Source organism: Numida meleagris, chromosome Z (genome assembly GCF_002078875.1).
Source record: "Numida meleagris isolate 19003 breed g44 Domestic line chromosome Z, NumMel1.0, whole genome shotgun sequence".
NCBI lineage: Eukaryota > Metazoa > Chordata > Aves > Galliformes > Numididae > Numida > Numida meleagris.
The window spans coordinates 67,444,823-67,451,656 of NC_034438.1; the positions used below are offsets into that span (position 1 = coordinate 67,444,823).

The 6,834-nt window shown below is 38.1% G+C and overlaps 1 long non-coding RNA gene across 1 annotated transcript; it reads left to right on the top strand.

Annotated features, from left to right (window-relative positions):
* On the top strand, window positions 2,502–4,462 carry LOC110390061. The gene is made up of 3 exons (XR_002433511.1): window positions 2,502–2,566; window positions 2,677–2,767; window positions 4,264–4,462. It is a non-coding gene; the product is annotated as an uncharacterized LOC110390061 (long non-coding RNA).

Below are 6,834 nucleotides of genomic sequence, written 5' to 3' on the forward strand. Positions count from 1 at the left end.
GTGCTCTCTCATATAAACATATTCTTAGTAAGGTGGCTGGGATCACTGCTGGGCCATTTATCATATTCACACACACACATACTCAAAAAAATGCTGGGTATACAGATTTGAATTCTGCTGAAGTTTACAGCTGAGAACAGGATATTTCTCCACAATTTTTTTCTCTCAGCTGTCTTATTACATGACATCTGAATTGTAAGAGAAAGCCTGGGGTAAATTGGAGCCATGTATTACTCCCACAAATACAGAATAGAATCTTCAGTGTCTGATGAAAGATTTCAAAAGAATGAAGGACAGTGGGCATCTTGTCCAGCTCAAGTTGTCTATTGTTTTGATGATTAATTCCTGAAAGGGTGAATGTAAGCAGATGCAGTATGTCAGTTCCGGTTCTGATTCTAGAGGATGTATGGATAAATATTATGGTTCTCTCCTTGGTTATGCTATTGTAGCTATACTACTGGAGAATCTTTGGGAGAGACATGCATTGAAGAACTCAGATGCACATGTGTAGAAAAGTCCTGTTAATATTTTTGTGAATGGACTATTTACTCTGAATTTATCCAGCTGTAGACAGTCTCATGTAGATTTCACAGAGCTGTTCCCCCACGTCAGAACACTGTGCACTGTTGAAGCTTAACTCAGCGTGACACCACAGATAAGATGCTCTGTTCCTAACTGAGTCTGAGTCCAGCAGCACTTTACCTTCTCTGAGCAGGGGCCTTGCAAAAGCATGAGCTTACTGATGGCTGAAATCAGGGCATGCCCTCAGGGTGTGAAAACACCTTTTTTTTGCATAGGATAACTCCCATCATGTAACAGGCAGTCACAGTACAATTTTAGACCATGTAGCTCTCCTGACTCTGTGGCCAGCAAGTTACTAGTTCAGTGTCCTGTGTGGGTTCACTGAGCTGGTTGCCTTTCTCAAAGGCCAATGACACATCTTGTTTATCGAGGCTTCAACCTGAGCATAGCCCCCATTGCTTTCCCTTGTATAGTATGCAAACACTTATCACTCGTTCTTCACACTGCGGAGTACTCAGATCACTTTTATTCCCAGCACTACATAAATATTTTGAAATACATTTTCTTAAAATGCCTAAAATGCTTATTCAAATCCTGTAAGCTTCTGTGGTTTGCATCATACAGCGTTTCTGACTCCGTATGAGTCTGCTTTGTCACACAGTCACAGTAAGAGATGGCCATTGTTTGGTGTGATGTTCCTAAGCCAATGGTTGCACTCAATCAAAGGGGGAGGAAAGTTCATTTTTTTTCTGATTTTACAGGTAAAGAGCTAGAAACTTAGGATCGTCTGACATTTTTAGGCTGATCCTATCCAGTAATCCTTTCATTTAGCCAGGATGTGAACTGCGGTGTTGGAAACCCTGCAGTGTCAATTAATTTTTCCCATTCTTTGAGAAAATTTTGCTACCTTTTATTTTTTTTCTGTCTGCCTCTACTCATATGACACCTCTTTAGAAACTTAATAAGAATTGTACAAATTGTTCATTTCTGCATTGAAAATCTCTTTCTCCAGATTAATTCTGAAGAATGCTCAGAATCAAAATTTGCAATATTAGTTGGTACCATCAAGACCTGAACATTTTGGAACCCAGTTCCTCGCATGTCGGAGGTCTACAGTCTACACATGTTAAAGTCTATTGCTAATTCTTTTTGAATACCAGTGCTCATACCAAGCAAGTTGAGGAAAAGGGAGGTGCCGTTACGATATGTTAGCAAATTTTGGAAATCATGCAGCCTTGTGAAAAACAAGAAATGAGTATATTTATAGAGGTGTCTGTAATTAGAGCAGTTGCAAAGAAAATAACACAACTTGTTTTTTTGCTTCCTGGATAGTGCTTAAACTGCTTTGTAATTTTCAGTGTGGGCTGTAGAATTAAGAATTTGGACTGAAACCCCTTGTGTTGCCATCAGAAGTTCACCTACAACACTTTGATTTAGTGTTGCTTCCGTACCAGTGATAGCTCTGAATCATAATGATTTAAAATTAATTTCAGCCATCCTAGTGTTCATTTGCCTATCATCTCAGTTTCTGACTGCAGCTTCTCTATCCTCAGCCAGCTCCAAGCCAGCGACACAGGCTCTAGAACCTGATAGAACCCAGCTGCTTATAGAACTCAACGAGGGAGTACACCTGCTGCAGATTTTCAGAGCTGCACCCTCAATATTGCAGGAACCTGAGAAACCCATAAGACATTTGGAAATGTTCCTCGGTAATTTTTTTATTTTAACAAATGCAAGTGAAGAACACTTCACTGGTGGTTGGCAACCTTGGCCATGGCAGGTGGGTGGGAACTGGGTGATGCTTAAGGTCTTTTCAAACCTAAGGCATTCTATGATTCTATGACACGATCCTGTGAGCTCATGGGAATAGCTGCTGTGAGTGTAACATCCACAGCACACTGAGGCTCTTTCATCCTGGCACAGGGAATTGCCAGCTCCCCCCAGGTGGGGGGGATTAAACACAAAATGTAAAGAATTGCACCAGCTTTGTCCAGGAATGAGCTGCAATAGGGAGAACTTGGTGCGATGCTGTGGAACATAGTTTGTAAGACAAAGAGTAAACAACACTGATTTAGAATGTGTTTCTATTTTTATTTATTTTTGTGCTAATATGACCATATTAGTTGTATTTACTGCATCCCTCCCTTGATACAGTACTACTGCAGGGAGTCTGAGGAACTTACCACAAGGAAGGCTGCAAGCAAGATCTGAAATGTTTTTGTTTGGAACCTAAGCGATGCTTGAGGTAAAACTGCACTGTGTTAAAGTAGCAATAATTGGCTCCTCCTGGCTTTCCCCAGTAAAAGAAATTGAATTTCAATTGACTTTGAGTGGGAATAGTTGAAGAGCAGCAATTGTAGTTGCTGTGACATTGTATATTTTTGTACCAGGCAGTGCTTAGAAGCCAAGAAAATATGTTGTCGTAAATTAGAGTGCGATCAAAGGATGCGTTTTGGGGGGGAGGACAGCATATATGATGACTATCATATGCTCAGTAGCAGCACTAAGCTGATTGCTTTTGTGAGGGCTGCTTGTATGCACTACAAAGGATACAGGAGTATACTGTTCTGTTAGATACAACACTACATGGATGAAGCATCCTTTCTGCAGCATCCCCTACAGTAAATCAAATGTTGATTTAATCATTTATTATGCTAGGAGGTGGATATTTAAAATATATTTGGAGAACTTAGGGTTACATGTTCTGTGCTAATTTTAAATGATAGAGATTTCATAGCCCAAGGCAAGTGGTTTAAGAATCTCCTTAGTCAAACTCCCAGCTGTTAGCTATCCTGAGTGTTAGACAGCTTTTCCTGACCTCTAATCTAAATACCAGGAACATAATCCCATCTCATTCCCAGACGACAAACTGAAAAATTTATTCCCTTATTCCTTGCTGAACCTTCTTCAAATATGTTTTGACTATTTAAATCTTTTTTGTCTCTTTAGTTTTCTCTAAGCTACAGAGCCCACAGTCTTACATACTTCCCCAATTTCACAGATCCATTAATTTCTCCAACTGATCAGCATTTTTCTTGACTTAGTACCCCAAACTCAATGGGACATAGTTTTAGAATTATAAAAATTGAACAGAATAAATGTTTTATGAACTCATTATCCACCAGACCTTTTTCTACAGATCTATTTCTCTATGCCATCATTTGCCATCCTCCATCCAGACATATTACTCTTTTCTACATCTTCACAAACTTTGCACATTCTCTTGTGGAATTAAATAGTATTTTTCAAATTGTTTCGCTGATTTCTGAATACAGCTTTGTTTTCCAGTGTGATTTCTCTCCTCCCTGACAAAAATAACTTTCAATTTTTTTGCAATTTTCACTGCAGTGTTATTTAGCACTGCAACCTACGTAATGAGCCCTTGCAGCAATGTGTTGAACTGGTAATGACTGTATGTGGTTCCAACAAAATCTGGTTTACAGTAGTTTCATATTGTCTACATTTCCTTAGCCTGCTTGGAAGAATCTTATAAATGCCATAAACTGTACTAAAGCTGAGATACATAACAAATTCAGATACTTATTTATCCACAAGGCTTATTGTCTTGTAATAAGAGTAAGTTAACTAGTTTGATGCTGAAGGTTCTTTTTGAATTCTTTCCTGCTAGTTATATTTTTTATAATTTTACAGGTGCTTTATTATTTCTTTCAATATTTTCTGACTATGGAAGTCAAGTAGATCAGCCTTTAACTTTCTGAATCCTCTTTTTGTCTTTTCAAGGGCAGAAAATGCACTTCTGATACTCCAGTCTGCTCAGCCATCTCCGATAAAGAAAACCGCCATCACCACTGCATCACCAGCCTGTTCCCTGCCGCAGAGCTCCTCTGTCAAAAAATCAAATGCTGTTTTAGTCTGAGACCTTGCATCTCTTTCTTGTCATAGACCACAGACACTTTACTGAAGATGCAAGTTAACAGTCTACCAAACACACTGGCTTTCAGTCATGGTGGTAACTTTCACTCTTCTACAAGAAGCAAACTCTTTTGTCTTCCGGTCTTCTTAGTACTAATGCAGAAATTGCTTGGGTGGATCTGATCTGTTGTTGGATTACTCTAGCATGCTCTTACCCTGTGGAGGTGTGGTCAACAAAGCCCTTACTATGAATAATTTCACTGTAGGCAGTCTTTATTTTCAGTGCCACAAGGTGGTGGTTAAGTACAGAAGCAGAGGATGTCTCCAGTAGCTCTTTTAAAATGCATATTACCACTGCAAATCTTAACTAGTTTCATTACTTACATTTCTGTTAAAAATTTCTAAGCTCTCATTGATGTTCTTTGAAAAAACCTGGGAAGAAAAGAAACGGAGAAGTAAAATCGTGACAAAGCCTTGAAATTTCTTTAGTGTATTAGCTGTTCTCCTTATTCCTCCTGGATTGCTGCAAATCAATGAGAATATGTTTTCCACTTATAATGAAATCTAAGGATGAAATTCGATAGAAATATGCTTTCAGTGATACTTTTTTACAAACTTCAACTGATGAACAGATGCACAATGTAAATGTTTTTATTTGTACCATTTTCCATTTTGCATTTCTGTGCAGCTCAGAGTAAACCTTCAGTCAGTGTGTTCTTTGGAATGAGCTTGAAGTGCTTGTTCTATATTTTATACTGAGCTTAGGCTCCTGTCTGCTGCTGACAAATGGTTTGTTAACATATTGTTTTTGAAGCACAATTTGCATTTCTGTGAACGGGAGATTAAGTACTGTGTGTAGATTAGGAATAATTTATGTCTAATTAATATTAGATTTTTTTTTCTCTTCTGCTTCAGATTTTGTTTTGCAGGAGAACATCAGAGTACTCCCTGGTGATGACAGGAGAGCATTTCTCAAGTGCAAAACACGAAATCATTAAACTGGAGCCAGTTCTTGTTTTAACCTCTTGCTTACTGACCAGTAAGTTAGTTTTGACCAAGCAATATGCTCTCTGCAGATTTGAACATAGTTGGATGTTACATTTTGTTCATCTAAATGGGTGTGCTGCCAAGACTATTTGGAGTAGTTTATCCTCACTAATGTACGTTGGCATAGTGAACATTTCGGTCCATGTAATTTGTACTGCTAGAATTCCTTTTTGCAGTGTGTTAATAATGATCTCAGCTGAAACATAGTCTGTGAGAACTTTGTAATATGCTTTTTAAAATGAAAATCTTATCCTTGCAAACAGTTTGTTTTCTCCTTACCTTTAATCATACATTCAAAAAGACGGAACTGTATGGTAATAGGACCATTACCTGATTTCAATTTCTGAGTATTCAATTATGCCTTTCTTCATTGTTTGACTGCTTTGCAGCTGGAGGCAAAAATAAACCTTTTTGTTGGGAATGGTTGATTCAGGTTGGTGATCTTTATTGGGTGGGCTGACAGAATCGCTTTGCTATAAATAATTTCAATCAATTTAATGTCAGCTTTGCAATCAGAAAGAAGCCAAGAACAAATAACATGCATTTGATGACATAGATCTTCCCTGAAATAAATGTACTTTCTCCTCTTCATTAAGAAAGAAATGGATTTAAAGTGAGTTAATGGAAAAAAACCTTCCTTCATTCAGAGTCTACTTTGGTGGAAAGCTCTGCCATTTCAATTAGATGTTAAACCTAGTTCACTTCTACCCATCAGTAGCATCTGTGTAGATAATCTCTCTGTTCTCATAAGACCATTTTTTCCCATTAAATGGCCTTCTAGTATCCAGACAGTGCAAATTGTTTATGAGCAAATTGTTTATGAGCAAAATCCAACTCAGGAAAGTAATCCTTCTGGTGAGAGCAGGTAAAGAACCAGCACTGCACAATTTTTTTTCATTGGTGCAAAATTCAAAGACTATGAGAGTTGTGCACATAAAGCTCCAGTAGTTCAAATTCTCTCTCAATTGCTTTATTCATTATTAAGTAGCAAACCAGAAGTTGTAGCACAAAAGAGAATCCATGTGTAATGTTGCTGAAGAGGGGAGTACCATGAGGAATAACGTGCACATCTGCTATTTCTGTCTCCTCTGCAAATCTGAGCTGAATCAAGAAATGAGAACAGTGTCTATCCTGTGACAGTCAATCATAAGAGCTCAAAAAGTAGGTTTTTACCAGTTGGGCAGTATGGGAGAAGATTTTTTTAGCGCCCTGCTGTGTCAGTGAGCTATCCCTAGGCAAAAGGAAGAGTTCCTCTATACTGTGGACTGGAGATAGCTTTGTGCAAAAGCTCCACAGGAATAAAACAAGATAGCTATATTTAATTTAAAAAAAAAAAAAAGATATTGCCCTATAGAACATTGGAATTTGTGTATGCTTTGGGAGCATCTCTTA